Genomic DNA, 25,215 nt, shown 5'->3' on the forward strand with positions numbered 1-25,215 from the left:
TCTTATATCTTGGCCAATATATAAAACACACAAAGCATAATGTCAGGCTAGTTACACCATAAAACAGTACATCCTTAAGGTATAGGAAAAAAGGTATATATGTCAGAAAAGTTAAACCTCGGCACGATATTGGAATACTAAGTATAACTTCAGGAACTTGAAACATCAGCCATTAGTTCATTGTAAGCTTATCTAATGGGATAAAGGGAATAGGTGCCAGGAGCATTCAGTTCACCTATAATGGGGTAAACTGACAGTAGGTGTTAAGGTGATATTATATATAGCCTGTTACAAAACTGTTACATCAGGTGGGTTATAACACAGTAGACTAGCATATATGTACACAAAACGTAACTTTATAAAACTATGAGATATAGCGCCCTAAACATGTAACCTATGCATCAGGATCAGCGCTAGTTTAGGACCTATGCTATAAGGGACTTAGTAACACTTGTCTCTCAGCTTGCAAGGGCAATTAATATATGTAAAAGAGAGCATTGTATGGACTGATGATACAGCCCCCACCACTTCTGGCACCACTATATAGTTTATTAGACTGAAGGCGGTACCCGTGCATTTCTAGCTAAAGGTGGACTCTGCAAGGAGTTGTATGAGTACCCAAAATACTGACAGAAACACACACAGATAACTGGTATAAATATAAAAGGTTAAGCTCTTCAGAGGGGGGAGCAGGGTTAACAGCAGGACATAAGAGCTTTAATGTATGTGTAGGATATGTCAGGTGTCTTTGTGAAAGAGAAAACCATGACTTGGTATTCTAGGTGGTTAGAGGTAGATCCTGTGCTTTAGTTACTACTCAGGACTGAGTATAGTGAACTCTAAAGTCTCGGCCGCTGACAGGAGAGTCACCAGTATCTAAACAGGAAACATACAAAAGCTAATACAGAGGGTATATACCCTATGGGAACTCTTATATATGCAGAAATACATATAACAATGCTGCATGTATATGAAACATAGAGTACTGCAAGCTATAAGAGTGGCTAGAATACATAATAAGGCTGTTTATAGAGATACATTTCTCAATTAACATATGATGACATTCATAGTGAGGAGAATATACACTACAAGTTATTAAATTGGTAAAGGTAGGCCTCTAGTTCCACTTATCGTAGTCGTGTAGTTTCATTCGCATTCACTGATCCCAATAGTGACTAACAGTTTCTAATGCTTAAGTACTTATAAAAAAAAAACAATGTAAACCCAATCTGAGCCTAGGTGGTTTAAAAACGATATGTGCTGCAGAAAATTAGAAGTATGAGTATATTGTGAACCACACGGCTCACGAGAAATACTAATGCGGCTATACATTAATAAATATGTGACATTAAAAGTTCCAGTGGAAAACAGAACATGAGTTACACTAAACACTTAATAGTAACTTGTTGCCTTCGGTCTGCGGTGAGCTTCTTGTTACAGGAACTTAGGGTTGTATATGGGTTCAGTAACATTTAAAGAAATCTCCCAGGATCCCATGAAGATCTCCCTGAGGTGTACTGGCGGAGAAAACACAACTCAGCCATCTTTATGAAATTGGATGAAATTGGGAACATGAACTGCTTGTCTGATGAAATCCTATACCCAAAGTGATGGCTGTGGCGGGCTTCTGTTGCACATCGTACCAGTTCTTGATATAGCAGGTAGGGAGTCATGCTACGGTTCCTCCGTTGCTAATCTTACTGCTCATTTCCTTCTGGATAACGTTATACCCTAAGTACATTGTTCTCCGCTCCATCTTAGGCTATGAAATCTTGCTTGATAGAGCTTTAATAGCCATTCCACCTTGTGCATCAGGAAGTTCGTAACTATAACTTATGTAGCTGTACCCCTGCAAGGACTTTGCTGCACCACATGACTCAGCAAATGTTTTTCTAACCGGCACACTTGCAGGGTCGCAAGTTAAATGATTATAGTCAAGCGGCAAAAAAAATAGTGATTTTCGGCTCCAAACTTCAAAAAGCCTATTCACCAGTCTGGCATTCACAAGGAGCTCCCTCTTTGCTAACAAGACAATGGAGGTCTGTTCCGAGGAGCTAGTCGCGTCTCTCTGAACCCAGGCTACTGCAGAGCAGGAAATGATTGTTAGATGAACCAGGCGATCTAGTAAAAATTAGTATAGAGCTCCTGAGCCGTTCCCTTTGCACACAGGGTCGATCTTTGTAAGTCGGTATAGTGACGTTTTCCACCTTGTCACGCTCCATAGTCTCACACTGCGTTACAGTAGATCTTAGTAGGGCAGATAAGTAAGCAAACCCAATCGACATGGGCGTTTCCCAGCTAGTAAGGATGAACAAGCGAGGTATCCGCTACAGTGGTAAATAGCTTGGGTCTACTAGAGGTATAGAAAGTATCCTGCTGTAGCTAGGCTAGTTTTTTGGGGCAAATTGGAGAAGGTTAGTCTCAATGCATCTCAATATTAGATAGATTGCAGCAGGAGCTCTCTCAGACACATCTTTCTTGTTTGGCTGCTGACTCCACCCCCCAGAACAAAGCACATTTAAAAATAGAAGTAAATGTAAAAGTGTCTTAAAATTACATGCTCTATCTGAATCATGCAAGTTTAATTTTGACTTTCCTATCCCTTTAATATATATTACTGACATATGTTTTACTGTTAAAGGGACACTAAAGTCAAAATTAAAGGGATAGTCTAGTCAAAATCAAAATTAGAGCATGCAATTTTAAGCAACTTTCTAATTTACTCCTATTATCAATTTCTCTTCGCTCTCTGGGTATCTTTATTTGAATGTAAGATAAGGAGCAGGCCCATTTTTGGATCAGCACCTGGGTAGCACTTGTTAATTGGTGTATAAATGTATCTAGCAATTAGCAAGCGCTACCCAGGTGCTGAACCAAAAATGGTTCGGCTCCTATGCTTACATTCTTGTGTTTTGAAATAAAGATACCAAGAGAATGAAGAGAAATTGATAATAGGAGTAAATTATAAATCCCTTTAACCCCTTAACGACCGAGGACGTGCCAGGTAAGTCCTCCAAAAACTACCCTTAATGACCAAGGACGTGCCTGGCACATCCTCTGGGGTTTGAAGCACTGGAAGTGATCCTGATCGCTTCCAGACAGTTTCAGGGTATTGCAGTGATGCCTCAATATTGAGGCATCACTGCAATACCCTTTTGGGAGCAGCAGCAGGGAGGCGGGTGGGCGGCCCATCAATACTTACTTCCTTTTCCTGTCACTCCGATTTGATTGCTCTCAGTCAGGATCGTGCTACATTTACACTGCAATATCATCAATGTATGAGGAGGAGGGAGAGGGAGGGAGGGCGGAAAATACATGTTGGGCAAGGGATCTGGGAGGGGGGTTGGGTATTGAGGGGGGCAGCTATACTACAGAAAACATTATAGTTTACATATAAAATTTAAAAAAAAAAACATTTTTTGGGCAAATTGGGTACTGGCAGACAGCTGTCAGTACCCAAGATGGCGGCAAATAGGTAGAGAGGGGAGGGTTAGAGAGCTATATGAGGGGGGATTAGGGGGGCTAAGGGGGGATCCAACACTGCAGAATCAACAACAAAAAATAATTAAGAAATGCTTTTTATTTTAGTACTGGCAGACTTTCTGCCAGTACTTAAGATGGCGGTGTCAATTGTGAGGTGGGGAGGAAAGGTAGCTGTTTGAGGGGGTCAGGGAGGGATCAGGGGGTGGGATGTGTCAAGTAGGAGGCTAATCTCTACACTAAAGCTAAAATTAACCCTACAAACTACCTTATTAACCCCTTAACTGCTGGGCATAATACAAGTGTGGTGCACAGCGGAATTTAGCTGCCTTCTAATTACCAAACAGCAATGCCAAAGCCATATATGTCTGCTATTTCTGAAAAAAGGGGATCCCAGAAAAGCATTTATAACCATTTGTGCCATAATTGCACAAACTGGTTGTAAATAATTTCAGTAAGAAACCTAAAGTTAGTGAAAAAGTTAACATTTTTTTATTTAATCGCATTTGGCTGTAAAATGGTGGCATGAAATATACTAAAATGGGCCTATATCAATACTTTGGGTTGTTTACTTAACTACACTAAAGCTAAAATTAGCCCTTCAAGGTACCTAATTAACCCCTTAAATGCTGGCCATAATACAAGTGTGGTGCGCAGCAGCATTTAGCGGCCGTCTAATTACCAAAAAGTAATGCCAAATCCATATATGTCTGGTATTTCTAAACAAAAGGCATCCCAGAGAAGCATTTACAACCATTTGTGCCATAATTGCACAAGCTGTTTGTAAATAATTTCAGTGAGAAACCTAAAGTTTGTGAAAAAGTTTTTAAAAAAGTGAACAATTTTTTTTATTTGATTGCATTTGGCGGTGAAATGGTGGCATAAAATATACCAAAATGGGCATAGATCAATACTTTAGGTTGTCTATTAAAAAATATATACAAGTGAAGGGTTATTCAGGTATTCCTGACAGATATCAGTGTTCCAATGTAACTATCGCTAATTTTGAAAAAAAAAAAAATGGTTTGGAAATAGCAAAGTGCTACATGTACTTATTGTTCTATAACTTGCAAAAAAAAAGCAAAGAACATGTAAACATTGGGTATTTCTAAACTCAGGCCAAAATTTAGAAACTATTTAGCATGGGTGTTTTTTGGTGGTTGTAGATGTGTAACAGATTTTGGGGGTCAAAGTTTGAAAAAGTGTGTTTTTTTTCCATGTTTTTATCATATTTTATAATTTTTTTAATAGTAAATTATAAGATATGATGAAAATAATGGTATCTTTATAAAGTCCATTTAATGGCTAATGGCAAGAAAAATGGTATATAATATGTGTGGGTACAGTAAATGAGTAAGAGGAAAATTACAGCTAAACACAAACACAGCACAAATTTAAAAATACTCCTGGTCCCAAATGATCAACAAATGGAAAAGTGGTCTGGTCACTAAGGGGTTAAGCTTTTGTGATTCAGGTAGAGCATGCAATTTAAAAATACGCTTTCCATTTCACTTCCATTATCAACATTTGCACAATCTTTTTATATGCACACTTTCTGAGGTACCTACTCCTACTAAGTATGTGCAAGAATTCACAGTATATACATAAATGCATTTTATAATTGGCTGGCTGTTACAAGATGCAGGGAAAAGGAAAATGAAACTAACAGAAAAAGATCTGCTCCTTTAAAATCCAGACTAAGGGGTAGATTTACCAATGTCTGTCCTACATGATATGCTGTAGAGGATCATGACCGACAGACATCGCTAAATGCCGACAGCATATGCTGTCTGCATTTATCATTGCACAAGCAGTTCACCAGAACTGCTTGTGCAATGCCACCCCCTGTAGATTGGCCACTAGCAGGGGGTGTCAATCAGCCCCTATAGGATCAGGCGGATTGAAGACCGCAGCCTCAGAGGCAGCGGACAAGTTATGGAGCAGCGGTCTTTAGACCGCTGTTTCATAACTGCTGTTTCCGGGGAGCCTGAAGGCTTGCACGGAAACAAGGGGAACAAGAGGACTCAGTCAGAATTGTTTTACAGTCGTAGTGGGAAACTACACTTTAACTAGCCTTGTTTAGGCAATTGCTTGTGGTCTTTTAAGACAGCTTCAGCACAGGATTTTATTGGACCTTGGACAGCTACGGTAACAGAGCTGAGCCGAGTTTTTACTGATATGCCTGTTTTAAACTGATTTCTAGTAAGTGCATATACATGCACATGAGGAATGCTTGATAAAATACTTGTTTTGCTACCTTGAATCTGGGTTGCGCTTGTGTTCTGCTTTCATAGATCTTCACCCTCCAGAAGAAACACTGGCGACACGTTTCTGATTCAAGCAGCACCTGGGAATTATCTACTTTTCAACTTTCACCTTTTTGGTCAACATCAGAAGGAATTCCAGTGATAAGCAACTATAGAGATTTCAGTTACACACTGTCTCAGAGACATCAAGCTGTTGACTATATTAACAAGGGGTCTATTAAGACTGATTGATTATTGTGACAATTTTATTTTTATGTTAATTATTATATAATAAGTTAATTATCTTCACACTTACTGTGAGATTCCACGGTCCATTTCAGTGCTGTAAATTTTCTCTAGTTTTATATATATCTATATCCTATATCTATAGGATTGAGCTTGCATTCTATTGGCTGATTGGAACAGCCAATAGGACTTTTTCACCTTTAATTCCTATTGGCTGATAGAATTCTATCAGCCATTCGGAAATCAAGGGATGCCATCTTGGATGACGTCACTTAAAGGAACCTTCATTACAGAAGAGCCGTTGTAAGAAGAGGATGCTCCGCGCCGTATGTCTTGAAGATTGACTCGCTCCACGCCGGATGGATGAAGATAGAAGATGCCATCTGGATGAAGACTTCTGCCCGTCTGGAAGACCACTTCTGCTGGCTTAGATGAAGACTTCTCCTGGCTTTGTTGAGGACTTCTTGCCGCTTGGATGAAGACTTCTCCCGGCTTTGTTGAGGATGGATGTCCGGTCTTCAAAACTGGATCTTCGGAGGTTAGTGTTAGGTTTTTTAAGGGTTTATTGGGTGGTTTTTTTTTTTAGATTAGGGTTTGGGCACTTGAAAAAGAGCTAAATGCCCTTTTAAAGGCAATGCCTATCCAAATGCCCTTTTCAGGGCAATAGGGTGCTTAGGTTTTTTTAGTTAGGATTTTATTTGGGGGGTTGGTTGTGTGGGATGTGGGTTTTACTGTTGGGGGCTTGTTTGTATTTTTTTACAGGTAAAAGAGCTGATTTATTTTTGGCAATGCCCCGCAAAAGGCCCTTTTAAGGGCTATTGGTAGTTTTGTTTAGGCTAGGGCTTTTTTTTTATATTTTGGGGGGGGGGAGTATTTTGATAGGGCTATTAGATTAGGTGTAATTAGTTTAAATATCTGATAATTTATTGTTTTTATTTTTTGTAATTTAGTGTTTGTTTGTTTTTTGTCATTTAGGTAGTAGTTTAATTAATGTAATTTATTTAATTGTATTTTACAGGTAAATTTGTATATTTTTTTGCTAGGTAGTTAGTAAATAGTTAATGACTATTTACTAACTATTCTACCTAGTTAAAATAAATACAAACTTAGCTGTAAAATAAAAATAAACCCTAAGCTAGATACAATGTAACTATTAGTTATATTGTAGCTAGCTTAGGGTTTATTTTACAGGTAAGTATTTAGTTTTAAATAGGAATTATTTAGTTATTAATAGTAGGTTTTATTTAGATTTATTTTAATTACATTAAAGTTAGTGGGTGTTAGTGTTAGGGTTAGACTTAGGTTTAGGGGATAATAAATTTAGTATAGTGGCGGCGACATTGGGGTGGCAGATTAGTGGTTAATAAATGTAGGTAGGTGGTGGCGATGTTAGGGGCTGCAGATTAGGGGTTAATAATATTTAACTAGTGTTTGTGATGCAGGAGTGCGGCGGTTTAGGGGTTAATATGTTTATTTTAGTGGTGGCGATGTCTGGAGTGGCAGATTAGGGGTAAATAAGTATAATGTAGATGTCGGCGATGTTGGGGCAGCGGATTAGGGGTTAATAAGTGTAAGATTAGGGGTGTTTAGACTCGGGGTTCATGTTAGGGTGTTAGGTGTAAACATAAATTTGGTTTCCCCATAGGAATCAATGGGGCTGCGTTATGTAGCTTTACACTGCTTTATTGCAGGTGTAAGGCTTTTTTTCAGCCAGCTCTCCCCATTGATGTCTATGGGGAAATTGTGCACGAGCATGTAAAACCAGCTTTCAGCAGCGCTGGTATTGGAGTGCGGTATGGAGCTCAATTTTGCTTTAGGCTAACTTCTTGCCTGTTAACGCTGGGTTTTTGTAAACCTGTAATACCAGCGCTGTAGGTAAGTGAGCAGTGACAATAACTTGCAAGTTAGTACCGCACCCCTCATAACGCAAAACTTGTAATCTAGCCAATTTTTATGCAAAATTCATAATAAATAAAGTGTTTAACTATGTATTTACTGAAAATATTTTACATTTCAATGTTCTTTACATAGCAGCATATATATATTTCTAAAGCGATATTCATATATATATATACTAAATATAGGGGGTGTGAGAGAGTAGGTAATATTGCTAATTTGCTTTAAATGGTGCCACCCTTATAGTAAATATAAAGTATAAAAGAAAGATAGAAAAAAATACCAGGGTATATAAGATTACCCTAGAACAGCAAGGGAATAAACGGCACACATAGAAGACTTTCAAAAATTTATTTATAATAATTTCCCAAAAATACACTTAAGTATATAGCGATATCTTATCTGTCAATATCAGTTACCACTAAAGACAGCAAAATCTAAAACATTTTAAGTGCACTTAGACCTAATACTTTCCCTATGCTATAAATTACAAAAAGACATCATAAACAATAAGGGGTTAACCAGAAAACTCATGTTTATAACGAATGTTACATAGAATCTAATGTTTATAGGACATTTATAGTAAGTAGGCAAAATACATGTTAAACATATGGCTGCAGTCCAAACAGAGGTGAACTATATTATGTATCAAAAAGCGCTTGTTTTTCCTCTTAATATATACCAGGGAATCTTCTCTTAAGGCAAATAAATGTGCCGCAAGTAGTACTGCTGGATAAAGAGTCTCTAGCAAGTGTAATAATTCAGTTGGAAAACACAGCATATACTTAGCTTAAGTCCTCCGGTTTTTGTTGTTTCCACTTGTCTTCTGCTTGCAAGCACCTGTGATGATTACTTGGCGTGTGACATCAGCAATAGTGGGAGTGGTCTCTCGTCACCAGGGACTATGAGTGGCTATAGACAGAAGGATCCATTTGAATCAATTTTGCATTGTAAGTTTTGCCAAGAACTTTGACAAATGACTGTATCGCAAAGTTATGTATATGTTCACCTATCGTATAGGCACATCTTCCATTGCACTCCAATAGCACACTCCTCAAAACCACTTACTCCACTGTCGGAGTCACACCTGAAAGATTCGTAGCTCACTTTAAAGGTACAGCTGCATGTATAGAGCCAAAATGTCTCTGAAGAAACAAAAGATTCAGGGAATAGGCCTGGACAGGTGCACTAGAAATACTGGCCCACGGTACATTCGACAGGTACCTGGGTTCTCATAAACACATAGTGCCAACGCACGTTTCTCCCCCACCTCCAGTATGTGTTACAGGGGATCATCAGGGCATGTAGAGTCCTCAGTGGACTTCCTCTTTTATGCAGATACCTAATTGCTTACAGGTGTTTTTTCCCAAGTATCCTTGCAACACCTTAAAGCTGTATCACTTTTAACCCTGTATTTCAAAAAAGCCTCTCAAAACTCAAAATTGTGTTAGAAAGTAATAGGTAAATATGTTTTGGTTCAACCTAATTCCTGGTTACCCCCAATACTTTCAAATACACAACAGAAGAGATAGAAATTACCCTCTAAACTGGCGCACACTTCAAACAGATGTTTATTATATTTAAAAAAAAAGTGAAAATTTATAAAAAGTGGACAAATTCAAGCTTATCGTTTAAACCTTTTGGGAATCTAGTTCCCAGTCTGTAGATCCATTTCGCCTCTTTTTGCAGGAGGACCCTATCATTATTTCCACCACGTCCATTTGTGATGCCTTTATCTATTATGATAAATTTCAATGAATCTACATTTTTATTGTGTACATTACAAAAATGCCTGGCAACATTAGTTTCTCTGGAGTGGAGAATATCGTCCCTGTGCTCCTGTACTCGGTCCTTCACCAATCTTTTCGTTTTTCCAACATAGAAAGCCGGACAGGAGCACCGCAGAAGATATATCACCCCCTCCGATTTGCAGTTAAAGAAGAATCTTATATCAAAGATCTTTCCATCCTGGACAGAGAATTGTTTAGTGCTATCCATGTGGGCACAGTATACACAGTGCCCACATGGAAAGCTACCCTTAATACCTCTGTCCTTTCTCAGCCAATCAGAGGCCGAAGGGCCCCTTGAGAATTGGCTCCTCACCAGTTTGTCCTTTAAACTTTGTGCTTTTCTAGCTGTTAGCAAAGGTGTATCCCCCATCACACTGTTCACTTTTTCATCAAGGGATAGGATGTGCCAATTTTTCTTGAAAACTGACCTTAGACTCTCCCATTGATTATTAAAATTAGAGATAAATCTAATTTTATTAGTTTCATTTTTAGAATTATTGCGATATAGTAAGTCATCCCTGGACATATTTCTTGCTTTCCAGAGAGATTTCTTGAGGCACTTGTTAGAATAACCTCTTTTTAGGAATCTCTCTTTCATTAGGGCTGCATGAGTGTCAAACTTGGAGAGAGAAGAGCAATTTCTCCTCAGACGGAGGAATTGGCCATACGGGATCCCTTTTTTAAGGTGGTTCGGATGGCTACTATCTGCATGTAATATATTGTTAGTTGCGGTCTTTTTCCTGTAATTTTCCGTCACTATTCTTACTCCCTCTTTTTTCAAAGTCACATCTAGAAAATTTAGTTCTACTGTATTGGTTTCTGACGTCAGGATGATGTTCTTGTCGTTGTGGTTAAGGACCGCAACGAATTCATTGAATTCTTCTGCCGTCCCATCCCACAGGACAAGAACATCATCCACATATCTAATCCATAGTAGCACTTTGTCCTCAAAGATCCTTGAATAGTACTCAAAGATCTCTGATTCCCAAAGGCCCAGATGTAGACATGCATATGTGGGGGCACAAACTGCCCCCATCGCTGTCCCACACAGTTGGCGAAATATCTGTCCGTCAAATGAAAAAATATTATTTTTCAAGACAAACTCTAACAGGGAGTAGACAAATTCAGTATGTTCAGCATATGTTGGTCCTCTGGTCTCTAAGAACCTCCTTATTGCTGCTAAGCCTATTTTATGTGGTATGGAGGAGTAAAGACCCTCTACATCAAGAGATGCCAGAATGGTCTTTTCATTTACTACTACTCCATCCAACTTTCTCAAAAGATCGGCTGTGTCTTTAACATATGATGTTAAGGTTAGTAAAAAGGGTCGCAGGTATTTATCAACATACTCCCCAATTTTTTCAGTTGCACTCCCTATTCCCGAGACTATAGGCCTTCCCGGGGGGCACTGCATGTTTTTATGCAGCTTTGGCAATACATAAAAGACAGGCATAACTGGATGCTCAGGATATAGGAATTTGAACTCATTTTGGGTAATTACCCCTTTGCTTCTTGCATAATTCAAAAGTTTAAAAAGGGAATTTTGGACATGGACCAGAGGGTTGCCACCAATTTTTTCATATTGCTTTTTGTTATTTAGCTGCCGTTTGACTTCATTCACATAAAAATGCTCATCAAGTAAAACCAAATTACCGCCCTTGTCGGCAGGCTTTATCACCAAACCTTTGGCCATACTTAGTTCTTTTAGTGCTATTCTTTCCCTAGGTTTTAGGTTATCAAAAGTTTGTTGGCTCGATATATCTTCTATATCTTTCTCCATTTGTTTTACAAAAAGATTAACCGCTGGAACCAGGGAAAGTGAAGGCATATATGTTGATTTTGGTTTAAAGGCATACTTTCTATCCACCAAAGATTCTCTCTGTGTGTCATTATCAAAAACAGCTTGGTTTTCAGCAAGAAGTAACTCTAAATCATTAAGGGCCACTTGATCAGTTGCATCTAACATATAGTTGTTATCTGATTTAGATTTCATAATGACAGACAGGACAATCTTTCTAGCAAAAAGATGTAGGTCTTTTATGACCTCAAACTTGTCAATTGGTGTATTGGGGCAGAAGGACATACCTTTTTTAAGGAGTTCGATATGAGCTAGGTTTAGAGGAAAAGAGGAGAGGTTTACTATCTGTAGTTCCTCATCCATTGGGGTTTTTAAAAGCCCCTGCGTAATCCCCTCCCTCTGTACCTCCCCCTGCTCTGTGGAGCCTGGTCCCCTCTCCCTCTCTTTTCTCTGGTAGGATATCTCTTTTCCTTCCCTTGCCCCCCATAAGGGTCTCTTCCTTTTTCCCCTTCTGTTTTTCCTCCTCCTTCTATTTGTGTATTTGCTAGGGAGTTTTTTGAGGGTCCTGATTCTGAGTCTGACATATCAGTCCCGGAGTCATAGGTCCCTTTCTGAGATTTATATGTGTAAACCCTGCCATTTTTATAATCATCCTGATCTCTCCTTAGTTTCCTACATTTTCTTGATTTAATGTCAATTTTCAACTTTGAGATATTTGAGCTTGTTTCTCCATTCAATTTCTCAAATTTAGGGTCACATTCGAAAGAGTTAACCTTGATCATTGCTATTTCTGCTTCCCCCTTTACTTTCTCTAACCTTTTATTGTTTCTTTTGATCATCATTTGATATAAGATTCTTCTTTAACTGCAAATCGGAGGGGGTGATATATCTTCTGCGGTGCTCCTGTCCGGCTTTCTATGTTGGAAAAACGAAAAGATTGGTGAAGGACCGAGTACAGGAGCACAGGGACGATATTCTCCACTCCAGAGAAACTAATGTTGCCAGGCATTTTTGTAATGTACACAATAAAAATGTAGATTCATTGAAATTTATCATAATAGATAAAGGCATCACAAATGGACGTGGTGGAAATAATGATAGGGTCCTCCTGCAAAAAGAGGCGAAATGGATCTACAGACTGGGAACTAGATTCCCAAAAGGTTTAAACGATAAGCTTGAATTTGTCCACTTTTTATAAATTTTCACTTTTTTTTTAAATATAATAAACATCTGTTTGAAGTGTGCGCCAGTTTAGAGGGTAATTTCTATCTCTTCTGTTGTGTATTTGAAAGTATTGGGGGTAACCAGGAATTAGGTTGAACCAAAACATATTTACCTATTACTTTCTAACACAATTTTGAGTTTTGAGAGGCTTTTTTGAAATACAGGGTTAAAAGTGATACAGCTTTAAGGTGTTGCAAGGATACTTGGGAAAAAAACACCTGTAAGCAATTAGGTATCTGCATAAAAGAGGAAGTCCACTGAGGACTCTACATGCCCTGATGATCCCCTGTAACACATACTGGAGGTGGGGGAGAAACGTGCGTTGGCACTATGTGTTTATGAGAACCCAGGTACCTGTCGAATGTACCGTGGGCCAGGATTTCTAGTGCACCTGTCCAGGCCTATTCCCTGAATCTTTTGTTTCTTCAGAGACATTTTGGCTCTATACATGCAGCTGTACCTTTAAAGTGAGCTACGAATCTTTCAGGTGTGACTCCGACAGTGGAGTAAGTGGTTTTGAGGAGTGTGCTATTGGAGTGCAATGGAAGATGTGCCTATACGATAGGTGAACATATACATAACTTTGCGATACAGTCATTTGTCAAAGTTCTTGGCAAAACTTACAATGCAAAATTGATTCAAATGGATCCTTCTGTCTATAGCCACTCATAGTCCCTGGTGACGAGAGACCACTCCCACTATTGCTGATGTCACACGCCAAGTAATCATCACAGGTGCTTGCAAGCAGAAGACAAGTGGAAACAACAAAAACCGGAGGACTTAAGCTAAGTATATGCTGTGTTTTCCAACTGAATTATTACACTTGCTAGAGACTCTTTATCCAGCAGTACTACTTGCGGCACATTTATTTGCCTTAAGAGAAGATTCCCTGGTATATATTAAGAGGAAAAACAAGCGCTTTTTGATACATAATATAGTTCACCTCTGTTTGGACTGCAGCCATATGTTTAACATGTATTTTGCCTACTTACTATAAATGTCCTATAAACATTAGATTCTATGTAACATTCGTTATAAACATGAGTTTTCTGGTTAACCCCTTATTGTTTATGATGTCTTTTTGTAATTTATAGCATAGGGAAAGTATTAGGTCTAAGTGCACTTAAAATGTTTTAGATTTTGCTGTCTTTAGTGGTAACTGATATTGACAGATAAGATATCGCTATATACTTAAGTGTATTTTTGGGAAATTATTATAAATAAATTTTTGAAAGTCTTCTATGTGTGCCGTTTATTCCCTTGCTGTTCTAGGGTAATCTTATATACCCTGGTATTTTTTTCTATCTTTCTTTTATACTTTATATATATATATATATATATATATATATATACCTATATATCATCATTATATATATATATATATATATATATATATATATATGTATTAAAATATATTTGTGCAAAAAAAGATAAAAGTAGAAATATGTAATTATAAATAAATAAAACATATTTAGTTATGTAAAATATACATTGGAATATGAAATATTCATATTTTCATGTCGGGTTAGCACAAATGAGAATATGTTTGTGTTTGCGATCGTGTTTGCGCGAGAGTGAGGTCAGGTTACTGCTATAGCAAAAACAATTTACTTTCAACTTGTAATATGAGCGCAACCCGACTAGCACAAAAACATAATTTATGTAAGAACTTACCTGATAAATTAATTTCTTTCATATTGGAAAGAGTCCCTGAGCTAGTGACGTATGGAATATAAAATCCTACCAGGAGGGGCAAAGTTTCCCAAACCTCAAAATGCCTATGAATACACCCCTCACCATGCCCACAATTCAGTTCAATAATTTATCAGGTAAGTTCTTACTTAAATTATGTTTTCTTTTATGTAATTGGCAAGAGTCCATGAGCTAGCGATGTATGGGATAGTAATACCCAAGATGTGGTACTACACAGAAGAGTCATAAGCAGAGGAATCAAACTGAAACAGCTGCCTGAAGAACTTTTCTACCAAAAACTGCTTCCAAAGAGGCAAATACATCAAAACAGTAGAATTTGACTTCCGGTGGGCGGTCGATGCGAGAGGACGCAAGTCTGTGGAGCTCCGGGAACATCAGCTCACAGCTTAAGGCCGGATAAGTTAGAACCCTTGGCAGGACTATTCCATTTACCTGCCCGGCATCAAATAACAAGGAGCGAAGCGGATCTGCTCCCCCACCGGTGAGGAATAAAGAAATTAAAGCAGAAGGCGAGAGACTGTGGTAACGGTCAGAGAAACCAACCGGACAGCAGAGGAAGGAAGGATAGCGGTCAGTCCTGGTGTGGCTGGTCTGGCAGGACATAGCGTCTGAGGGTGAGAGACAAGCATGGACAGTGAGGGCGGCTGTTGGTGAGTTGCAAGGTGGCGCTGCGGCTGCTATCTTGCCCCTTTTTTCTATTACCCTGCTGGGAACTTGAAAAGCCACAACACAAAGGCTCTGAGGCAGAAGGCATTACAAAAGCTCCCGATCCCCGGTACAGGTTGAAGGGAGGTGGAAGGCATAATTCCCAGAAGGTGTGCAGGCAAATAGGGGAAAAGAGAACCACGCAATTTAATCCGGTCCCCAGCCGCCGCTACACGTGGCCACTTTTGTATGAACTACCTCAATAGACACTGCACCAGAGCCTGACATATAAGGGGTAAATAACAAGACATTGAAGGGACTGTGTGTGAGATCTGACAACCCTTTTTGCTTGGAAAGAGCCCAGTGTATATATATGTTTTTTCCCCTTTTGTGTCACCCAGATACCTCGCTGCATTGAACTTGCTAGATATGCAAGCATCCCCCTGGGGCCTTCTGGGGTGGGAGGATGCTGAACAAAGACCAAATGTGAAATAGTAAATATGCAGTACACTGAGCCCCTACATTCTGCAAATATATAAACGTTAGAGGCCTGATGCACAAACCAGCTAAGGGAGAACTGAACACCTGCAAGTAATATTTGAGCCAAGAGACTAATTTTTACCTCCTGATTTTAACTACTGGGAGTGAGAAAACGCTTCCTGATAGGTGCATGCAGAAATACTACTCCAGCTTCGTCAAAACCACTGGCACCATGTCTAATAGGCAGAAACATCAAGAAAGAAAATCTAAAGTTGCTGCTGAAGTGCATGCTGCAGAAAACATGACTGCGGAAATCACAGATGAGAACCTGACAGACACTCACCCAATTGTTTCTCAAATTTCAGCCCTATTTTAACCCAAGATAGAGCAGCTGCAGACGGGGATGGACTCACAGTCATCTGATTTTAAGTCCTTCTCATCTAGGCTCCAACAAGTAGAGCAAAGAGTTGGGGATGGAGAGGTCTTGCAAAGAGAAAGTTCTACAAAGATCAGAGCACTTGAGGCCCAGAATAAAATATTGCTAGATAAGGTTGACGACCTCAAAAACCGCTCGAGGCACAATAACCTGCGCATTGTCAGTCTACCAGAAACCGTGCCAAATACGGACCTAATTGAGTTTGCTGAACGCACCTTACCCACTCTACTACACTTGAAACCTGAAGACATACCATGTGTTGTTGAGAGAGCCCATAGGGTAGGCAACTCTAGTCAAGACCAGAAAAATGTGAAAGGGCCACGTCAAGTAATGATCCGATATCTCAATTTCAAGGACAAAATTCTACTTTTGAGGGCCTATCGCCAGAACTCACCCCTAAGTTTTGAGGGGAAGAGAATCCTGATATTCCAGGACTACTCTGCAGAACTATCTAGAAGGAGAAGAGAGTTTTCACCTTATTGCAAGTCATTGATAGAGGCTGGTCGCACCTTTTCCTTAATGTTTCCCGCGAAACTCAAGCTTCAGACCCAACAAGGGGTCAAATTCTTTGAGGATCCTAGACAACTCCAGAAATTCCTGAGACAGGAGAAAGATTCTGCAGCAAATGACACCTGAGAGGGTGTAGATGAGTCCCAGGAGACGATAAAAAGACCCTTATTATGTGGCATATAGCTTATGAGAGAGGGACGAACCTAGACCAATAAAAGGTCAACTGTTTAACAAGAACTCCTGCCATGGAGAGGGTTTGATTTTTTTCTTTTCCATATTTGTTCAACAGTTCATAATCCTGTTATTGTTATGTTACACTACATATACCTAAAACTATCCCAGTCAGGGTGCCATAATATTCATGTCAACTTAGGTAACACTGATCTTAACAAGGTAGGGTTAGCCCTCTCCAAAAGATTAATAGAACTGGTTAATGAGGTAAGATGAAGCATCTGTAAGAATGTAACACAGATAAACTGTCACTAATTACCGTATGTCTGAAATGGAGATTGAGAAGGAGGTCCTCCCTTGTATACTTATGTACTTATCTTAGATGCTGGGGGGGGGGGTTTGGGGAGGTAACCACTCACTCACATTGGGTGGGGGGAATGCTCCCTTCATGGCATCTCTCAGTGGCCCCCATTCCTTAAGCTGTGAATACCTAAAAAGAAGAAGGAGAGAAAGGAAGCTAATAATGTGTTAATTTAGCTTGTACCAGGGAATCTAGATTCAGGGGAAAGTGTACTTCACATACAAAATTGCACTATGAACACCAGTCAAGTATTGGAGGAAAACTGGTGTGACTTGACAAAAATGTCGTTGTATGTTCAAAATTGTTTTCTATGTTATTTACTTATTGTTTTTCTATCTAGCCAACAGGATGCTCGCCTCTCTCCCGGTGACTCAGTGAGGGGGGAGATTAGTCTTAGTCGCAAGAACACGGTCACAATACTGACGACACTCCTAAGGTATTTCACAACTGTCATAACACATCACCCTAAAATACCAAACACATCTGCACAGCAAGCACACAAGAAAGTCCCTCATGTCACGTAGTAACCTATCTATAATGAGTTGGAATGTGGGGGGTATTACATCTCCGCAAAAGCGTAGATCAATATTAAGGTACTTACACTCTAGAGGGACCGACATTGCTATTCTAGAAGAGACACACCTTTCACAAATAGAGCACCAGAAGCTGAAGCAGAGTTGGGTGGGAGAGGTTATCTATACGCCATATGAGCAGCGGAGGGCCAGAGGGGTGGCGGTCCTGTTTAAGAAGTCTTTGCAATACACCATCACCAAAACACAAATTGATCAGGAAGGTAGATATCTTATGATTCAGCTAGAGGTTGGAGGGTTGTCTTTTGCGCTGGTTGGTGTATATGGACCGCAAATCCAGAAGCAAATGTTCTGGAGGACACTACATTCAGAAATGTTGAAATTTACCACTTTACCTCTTCTCATTGGAGGAGACTTTAATATTGCCCCACAGGTCCCCGCTGACAGATTTTCTAACCCAGACAGAAATACCCCCTCAACCCAGAGATTACTGAACTCTAGAAAGGAGTCACTGGTTATACGCACACTGGCGAGATCTCTGAACTTGCAGGATGTGTGGAGAGCCAAATACCCAGAAAATAGAGAATACACATGTATGTCCGTGGCAAAGGATACTCTTTCGAGATTAGACAATTTTCTGGTCTCCTCGAGCCTTTGCCCAAGAGTTGCAGAGGTTACAATAGACCCTATTACAATCTCCGATCATGCTCCTATAGGGATCAGGATACATGTGGGTGGCACCACTCGCATACCTAATAAATGGATCTTCCCAACCTACCTATATAGGGACCCAAACTTTTATAGACATATTCTTGGGGAATGGCACTCATATATAGACCTTAATAGAGCACACATAGATGACCCCCTCATATTTTGGGAGATGGCCAAGGCTGCTTTGAGGGGAACCATATCAACCTACGCCTCATCAATTAAGAAACAAAACAAGCAAAAAACAGAGCAGTTTTTGACACGCCTTATAAATGCGAGGAACAGATACCTTAGAAATCCCACCACCATAACCAGACATAAATATAAGGAAGCTAAAACACTTAGAGATAACTACATCTTCCAACAAACCAACAAAGCCTATGCCAAAACGCAAGCTAAATATTATAGGTTTGGAAGTAAAACCGGGAAGTTATTGGCTAGAGTGACCAAACTGACTAGAAAGAGAAGCTCAATCCTAGCGATTAAACAAGGAGCAGTCATACTTAATAGGAAAACAGATATTCAAAATGCATTCACTAGTTTCTAAAAGGGTCTATACTCTAAACAACAGATACACAACACTGACAGAGACAGATTTTGGGCTCCCATCCAGCTGCCACAGATAGAGCAGGATCAACTCAGGGGAATTAACTCCCCTATTACCCCGGAGGAAATTTTAGCCACAATTAAAGATCTGAAATTGGAGAAGTCCCCCGGCCCGGATGGGCTGCCAGCGGAGTTCTACAGAATTATGGGGCCAGATATAGCTGAGACCCTTGCGCGGTTATTTAATGGGTTGCTGGATGATACAGTGGTGCCATCGATTAGATTTGCAGAAGCCCACATCAGTATTATACCAAAAGAAGGTCGCGACCCCCTTCTACCCCAATCCTATCGGCCTATATCCCTGTTAAATCCGGATTATAAAATCCTTACAAAAATCCTGGCAAACAGACTGGCAAGAGTTCTGCCGTCACTTATCCATAGCGACCAGACAGGTTTTGTTAAAGGACGATCTTCGGTACTTAATATCAGCAAAGTCCAAAAAATCATACAGTATTATTGGAGGATCTCACAAGATAATAAGAGAAAGCAAAACCACAAGGAAGCAGCCTTGTCACTGATCGATGCTGAAAAAGCTTTCGATAAGGTCCTATGGGAACATCTCTTTCACACTTTTGGAAAGATGGGGATAGAAGGCCCATTTGTAAAGGCGATATCCAATTTATACAAGATCCCGCAGGCCTCCATTCTTGTGAATGGGATGGCCACCCCACCCTTTATGCTCCATAGAGGCACAAGACAGGGCTGCCTCCTGTCTCCGCTTCTTTTTGATATTGCGATTGAACCCCTGGCGTGGAAAATTAGGGCACAATTGGAGGGAATGCAGATAGGAGAAACGGTTTCACATATCTCGCTCTTTGCCGATGATATGGTATTGTTTATTCAAGACCCCTGTAGGAATATCCCTAAGCTTATGGAGTTGATTGAGGAGTTTAGTAAGATTTCAGGGTACGTGATTAACATGGACAAAACAGAATTAATATGGCTACTTGCCAATGGCGATAGGCAAATCCCAAACTTTGATTTCAAGGTGATAGAAGGAAATTTCAAGTACTTGGGAATAACCCTTCATACTGACTCACGGAGGTGGTACTCGATAAATTATGGCCCCCTGCTGAGACACTTGAAAAATCTGCTTAAAACATGGTCTCCGCTCCCGCTGTCTCTTTCGGGCAGAGTGGGACTTATAAAAATGGTATACTTCCCAAAAATACTTTATTTTTTTCAGACGTTACCCTTTCTCCTTAAAAAGTCAGATCTACAAAGTGTGGTCCAGATGGTCCTTCAGTTCGTATGGACTAATAAGAAACATAGGGTCAGTAACTCAAAGCTCACAGCGGCCCGAGAGATGGGAGGTTTGGCGCTGCACAACTTTGAACTCTATAACTGGGCAGCTCAGTGTAAGTTCGCCATTGACTGGCTAACCGGGAAAGAAAAATTTACAAACACTAAGTTAGAGAATGCATTAATAAAACCCTGGACGTTAGACATGATACCACATTTTACACATTAGCAAGCTACTAAATATTTGACTGAAATTGACTTGCTGAGCCAACCTGCGAGAGCCTGGAGGTTGGCCTGCAAATATTTGGGAGGTAACAATAGACTGCTGACCTACTTGCCATGGGGAGGGAATTCCCTGCGGGAGCGGAAGCATTCGCTCGATGGAGAGTTAGGATTAAGAACAGTGGGCCAGAAACTGACACCATGGGGGGAACACATGCAATCATTCGAAGACCTGAGACGAACATTTGGGATGCCCAGCACACATCACTATGCGTATCTTCAGGCTAGGCATTACCACACAGCACTACTTAGTCTGGGAGCTAAACAACTACATATTATACAAGTAATGCAGTTAGCAGAGCAGGGTAACACATCCATTTCTCCACTTTATAAAAACCTAAACAATTTAACTAACACATCGTGCCGCAGTAAAATTGCTGAGGTCTGGAGCTCCTTGCTGGGCGAGGTAGTCACTGGTAAGGAAATAGAGGAGAGCATCCTTAGGGTCAAACGAGCCACTCTCTCATCAGATGTAAGAGAGTCACACTTCAAACTCATGCATGATAGTTACATAGCACCCAAGAAATACCAAAAATGGAGAACTGACAGGGAAGATAAATGCCCAAAGTGTGGGAAGAAAGACGCAGACATTAGGCACATGACATGGAGCTGCCCTAAGCTAGTAAAATTTTGGAAAATGATAAATTACTGAGTGAATTTGAGCACGCATTCCCACATTAATGAACTAACATTTAGAAACATTATATTGTTAGATTTTAGGGATGTCCCGAGGCAATTCAAGCTATTCATCTCCAACATATTTTTGGTAGCCAGGTGATTAATATTCCAAAACTGGCTCAAGCGTAATCCACCTACTGTGACACAGTTGAGACAGACAATGCTCAACCAAATGTTTATCGAACAATCAGATGGATTGGGAGACATGACTAAGAGAGTGAAATCTTTCGTCACTAAGTGGGAACCCTTCATTCACACGCTCCCAATAGCGCTAAAAAAGATGATTATAACACTGTTTAAAAACGCGGAATACATACTTGAGGCTAATTTGAGAGGGGAGTGGGTATTTGACTAAGTAGGAACTGAGGGAGGGGGGAGAAGAGGTGGAGCAATCCGAGTTGGCAAATATCAATGTTGAATTAGGTTACCAGAGTTGGTATTGTTTGTATGTTACAAAAGTGCCCTATGGGAGGACTGAACCATGATACACAAGCCTAGTTATTCTTTTGAGTGGTACTGTATTCATCATAAAAGCCCTTGGCTGCTCCACAGCTGATGGCACAAACGGTTCAGACTGTCCTCTCAAATTGATAAGAATGTTGTTGAATTATCATTCTATGTTTGTACTGAATATTTGATGTTGAGAGGAAAAGAAATGGCACTAGCACTACAATACTGTAAATACAGGGTTGCTCAATTTAATTGGGTTGATATCTGTATTATATACGTATATATTTCTCTATACACATATATACATCTACACACACATTCGTGTCTGTATGTATGTCAGTCTGTGCGTGTAGCTTGGGGTGAGCTGGTGCACAGGAACAACTTTTAGATTGAGTCAGGGGCCCAGGTGAAGGGATCAAGACTAGAAAAAGTGCACTTTGGCAGCACTCCCGTCCCTGATTGAAATAATTAATAATGAACTCACATTCGGGACCAAAAAGTTTCTATTCAAAAGGATTAACTTAAAACATAACTTTTATTCAACAATAGTTATAAAATTAGTATGTGTATGTGTGTGCTTTAAAAACACATAGGAACTTGGTTGTGAATGTTGGCTAATATTCAGTTGGACAATCTAATTATGCAGACATATAGGGTACCTCAGAGGGGTCCCACTTTTATATAGATGGTCGTTTGTGTTTATATCTTATGCTAGGGGTGAATTGGGGTATTTCACTGCTTATAAATCCCAGGATGATCGTGTAGCACAACATAGGTGAGGTGTGACGACAATGTTTGAAACTCACACACCTCCAGTTCAGAGTAAAATGATTGGCCGATATGGACCAATCATTTTCTTTCAAGACATTTAAAAAGCCCCAGACGCCGGAGCGCGTCACCTTTGAGAAAGCCGAAACAGCATCGGCGAAACATGTCAGGGGGGGTATAGTCCAATACATACCCCAATTAGCCGTTTTTAAATGGCATAGGAACTGGCTGAATATTACTTAATCTAATGCGTTGGCAATCTAAAAAACTTATATTTAACATATACACTTGTAGTGGTTGATATAGGACCTATAGTCTATTGACCGGGACGGTCAGAATTACATTAGTAATCGGTGACACGCTTTGGGGTAAAAGTCTGGGGTTAGGTAACTTCTAAACAGCGGTTCTCTAAATTGTAGAAGCCTAATCGATAAGCAATAAATGCCAAACTAAGGCATCTCTCTAGACTCGTTAGATAAGCTAACACCCAATAGCTCATTGACCGGGACGGTCAGAATTACACTAGTAATTGGTGACACACTTTGGGGTAAAAGTCTGGGGTTAGTTAACTTGTAACAGCGGTTCTCTAAATTGTAGAAGCCTAATCGATAAGTAATAGATGCCAAAATAAGGCATCTCTCTAGATTCTTTAGATAAGCTAACACCTAATTCTAATAGACACTGTTTGTGAATTGCTATAAGACGTATACCACGCTATTATAGTACTAGCATTTCAAGCAGTGCAGGTGCCACTGAGTAACGAGTTAACGGTGACCGCAAATTTTACAAAGTGTACCGCATTTGAAAAATAACACACTGACCCCTGCGGTCTCAGGCACTTTGATATTTGTACCACATGCCAGAGGTGTAATAGGTATAAAGGATATACTGGTTATAACAAACACAAATAAGTTATTCCACTATTTAACTCCAACAGCAATGTGTGTCCAATTCAAATTTAGTTAAGCCGATAAAGGGCATTCTATTTGGACAACAATATATAAACCGTTGCGAACCAATATATATTAAGAATCCAATCACACGTATGAGGTGAATGTCAAGTGACAACATATAGGTTCAACTTGAAAGAACACTTGCCAAAATAAGATATCATTTTTAAATTACCGGTACAAGGTAATAAAATAAAATTATTTCATACTCTCACAATAAGCCAAATATAAGATTCCCAATCCGAAAGTTTACACCAAGCACCTTTAGGTGAGGACTAAATAGTAGGTCCTTACAGACTTCGTATGTTATTAGCCATTTAAACTGGTAATTTATGCACAATATACAAAAAGAAAGAGGAAAATATATTGCACAAAGCAAATTCCAGTTCAGCTAAGAAAATTCCCCATCTCAAGACTGACAAGTCTTGTAAATTAAACAAGGTGTGATTTAGACCCTGTGTACTATTTGGAAGTAAGGAATATACTCACTATAATAAAATCTGTTATTAAATAGAGTGGCACCAACATGAATAATTTATGATATTTATATCTTTATTTTGCTAATATAAAAAGCCAAGGTATTGTGTGAGATATCAGGGTATTGATAGAAGGAATAAAACTTATCATACCACTAGATAGCCTGAAGTCCAGTATACCAAACCAGATCTGAGTATAGACTATATTAGATGTTACATCTGTAAAACCTGAATCAGATACTTGACCAGGAATATTATTAACTCAGAAAGTGCTACACACAGCATCTAGAACATGAACCCACAGTGAAATACCCCAATTCACCCCTAGCATATGATATAAACACAAACGACCATCTATATAAAAGTGGGACCCCTCTGAGGTAAACTATATGTCTGCATAATTAGATTGTCCAACTGAATATTAGCCAACATTCACAACCAAGTTCCTATGTGTTTTTAAAGCACACACATACACGTACTAATTTTATAACTATTGTTGAATAAAAGTTATGTTTTAAGTTAATCCTTTTGAATAGAAACTTTTTGGTCCCGAATGTGAGTTCATTATTAATTATTTCAATCAGGGACGGGAGTGCTGCCAAAGTGCACTTTTTCTAGTCTTGATCCCTTCACCTGGGCTCCTGACTCAATCTAAAAAATGAATATTTGATGTATTGGTCATCCTGTATGTGGCACACAAAAAATAAGGATATTTAAAAAAAAAAAAAAACTATAGAATTTAGTAAATGTATACAAAGAAGACCAAGTTGCTGCTTTGCAAATCTGATCAACTGAAGCTTCATTCTTAAAAGCCCACGAAACAGATCTATTCGAATGAGCTGTAATTTTCTGAGGCGAGGCCTGACCCTACTCCAAATAAGCCTGATGAATCAAAAGCTTTAACCAGGATGCCAAGGAAATGGCAAAAGCTTTCTGACCTTTCCTAGGACCAGAAAAGACAACAAATAGAGTAGAAGTCTTCCTGAAATCTTTAGTAGCTTCACCATAATATTTCAAAGCTCTTACAACATTCAGAGAATGTAAGGATCTCTCCAAATAATTCTTAGGATTAGGACACAAAGAGGGAACAACAATTTCCCTATTAATGTTGTTAGAATTCACAACTTTAGGTACAAACTTAAATAAAGTCCGCAAAACTGCCTTATCTTAATGGAAAATCAGAAAAGGAGACTCACAAGAAAGAGCAGATAATGCGGAATCTCTTCTAGCAGAAGAGATAGCCAAGAGGAACAACACTTTCCAAGAAAGTAGTTTAATATCCAAATAATGCATAGGCTCAAAAAGAGGAGCCTGTAAAGCCTTCAAAACCAAATTAAGACTCCATGACAGGCTTAATACGTATCAAAGCCTGCACAAAATAGTGAATATCAGGAAGATTAGCAATCTTTCTGTGAATTAAAACAGAAAGAACAGAGATTTGTCCCTTCAAGGAACTTGCAGACAGATTTTTATCCAAACCATCCTGAAGAAACTGTAACATTCTACTAATTCTAAAAGAATGCTAGGAG

This window comes from Bombina bombina, chromosome 3 (genome assembly GCF_027579735.1).
Source record: "Bombina bombina isolate aBomBom1 chromosome 3, aBomBom1.pri, whole genome shotgun sequence".
NCBI classification, from domain to species: domain Eukaryota; kingdom Metazoa; phylum Chordata; class Amphibia; order Anura; family Bombinatoridae; genus Bombina; species Bombina bombina.